This window comes from Tigriopus californicus, chromosome 2 (assembly GCF_007210705.1).
Source record: "Tigriopus californicus strain San Diego chromosome 2, Tcal_SD_v2.1, whole genome shotgun sequence".
NCBI classification, from domain to species: domain Eukaryota; kingdom Metazoa; phylum Arthropoda; class Copepoda; order Harpacticoida; family Harpacticidae; genus Tigriopus; species Tigriopus californicus.
In genome coordinates this window covers 8187599-8190191 of record NC_081441.1, presented here as the reverse complement: position 1 = coordinate 8190191, position 2593 = coordinate 8187599, and positions in this window count along the sequence as shown.

The window sequence follows — 2593 nt, the reverse complement described above, 5'->3', positions numbered from 1 at the left end:
TGCCTTCGCAGTCTTATTTGTGCACTTCTACCCTCCTTATTTTTCATTGATTTTTCGGAGGAAGTAAAAGATTTATTGGGACTCAGTTATCGCTGCTTTTGCATCTTTCCTATCGACAATTTGTGAAGAGTCGAGAAGATTTTGCTAAATCCTGCAACAACACGTCTTTTATTGCAAAACTTGGCCAAATGAGGTCCAAACTCACTTTGTCGTTCAAGTTTAAGGGTTCAGCCGTGCATTGAATTATATAAGTGCACATTTTACACCTTATTGAAACTAAATTGCTGACAATAGCATTTGAAAATTGTTTTTCAAAAAATTTTGTGAAACGACCTATCAAGTCAAATATATCTTTTCCTCAGGGCGGCTTCACACTCAGATTGAAAACAGAGATTGAATACGGTTTGAGGATTGAAGTTGGAGTAATACTGTGGTGAATTCGGCCAAAGACTTGAGTCCAGCATTGGACTCCAAAGCCGCCCTAAGTCAATTATTCAAGATTAGATAAAATTCACGCCTTTCTTGCAACAGCAGTAGAAATAGCTAGGTAGACCAGTTTTTCTTCACGTATAGGCGTCAACTGAAGTCCTAACAAACGGATTCGTTAGGCCGGACGAAGGGTTGAGTGTGCAAATGCAATATGTTAAAGACTAGACTGTAAACTAGATTATTCCAATGGTCTCCTTTAAGTGAGAATCACCTCAGTTTCAACAATGAAAAAAGCAAAAAATTAACAATTTAGAGAATAAAACAAACAAACAATGGTAATGTGACCTTTTTGCTTGTAACGGGTTCCAAGACAAAAATCACGGGAGTTTGTTATCTCGGGTTATGTCGGGAACCCTTTAGTTAGCCTCAAAATGTAACCATAATATGTCGTAAGTCAAAATAGGTTTGCACTCTTGCCTAAACCTAACTTTCTACTCCATGTTGGGATATGTTGAAGCCTTTACTTTCCAAGTCTTCTGGAAACTCCAATTTTGAAAAATAATGCAGTGCAACCTGCTTTTATCGTCGCCCTCGGGACCAAGCAAAATTGACGATGGATCCGGATGTTCTCTATCAGGTGCATAACGACGTTAGATATGTAAATAAATGGTTTTTTTTGTTTGGTTTTTCAACGGCTTTTCTAACCGCTACAGGGAATGCAATCCCCAGTATTATTAAAACGAAAGGTTATAATTCGTCTATTTGTTACCTTTCAATCTTTATATGATATTTAGTCTACCAACGAATTTGGGTTGGCAGACCAAGCTAGTCCTTGAATGTAGGGTTGATCTGGAACGGTACTTAAAAATTTGTCCAAGTCTGACTTAAAAGATGCTACTGGATCAACAAGGCCTACCTATTCCCTACGGCTATTAGAGGGAAGCAAATTAAACAATGAAGGAGCCCGAGTAAGAAGAGAATTGGACTTCATTGTTCGAACTAGCCTGGATTCTCAAGGACTTGAAGGTGCTCTCAAAGCGCACATTAAGCCTCTACGGTCGCTAGAACTGACCCTAAATCCTGGGTTGGGACAAAGCTCGTGGATACCTTTGAAGACGTACAGTTTCAGATACCTTTCGTACCTTCTCTGAACACTGTACAGTCCCAACTTTTTTAGTTCCAAATGGGTGAGGCATATTCAAGAACTGGCTGGACAATCGACTTGTACAGAGTTGGCATCGTGATGCTATCTCTGGACTTAAACGTGCGATATATCCAACCACACATTTGAAAAGCTTTACCCACCTTCAACTGGATATCTCATCGAACTTTCCATCATTTTGGAGGACTCGTACACCTAAATCTTTCATAGATGAGACTTGCTCAATATCTTTACCTCCATTATCTACGAGTGGAGTGTTCAAAGGAGTTGACCCGAAGGTCATTGAGCGGAATTTCATTCCGTTCAGGGCCATTACTCTTAGTAACCCAAGAATACATTATTTCTAGGTCCTTTTCAAGGTTAGTGCAATCTTGGCCATTCCTACCAGAAATTAACTTTGTATCATCAGCATAAGAAGAGAGACTGGTAATAATACTAAGCTTTTGAAGCAGGGCAGTGAATATTATAGGTAGGAGGGGCCCTAAGATAGAGCTGACTTGACATCATGTATATCACTAAGCGACCCTTCAACCTTAACAATTTGCTTCCTATCCTGAATGAAGCTTCCTATCCAATTGAGAACCTTGCCTTGGATCCCAATGTCATAAAGTCTATTCAACAAAAGGCCATAATCTACTTTATCAAAGGCCTTGGCAAAATCAAGATAGACAACATCAACTGACTCGTGCCTTTCCAGTCCCTCAATGGCCTGCTCTAAATGCTCAATCAGTTGGGTAACCGTGCTAAAATATGCTCGGAACCCGTGCTGGTTAGGAGGAAGGACTTCATTGACTTCAAGAAATTCAACATGTTTGGACTTCATGATCTTCTCAAACACCTTTGCAATATTCGAAGTGAGAAAAGTAGGCCTATAATTACTGGGGAGCAACTGATCTCCCTCTTTAAAAAATTGGAACAACGTGAGCTATCTTTAGTGAAGATGGAAACTTGCCCTGATCCAACGCATCAAGTACGGGAAAACAGGAGCAAGAACAAGTGAGC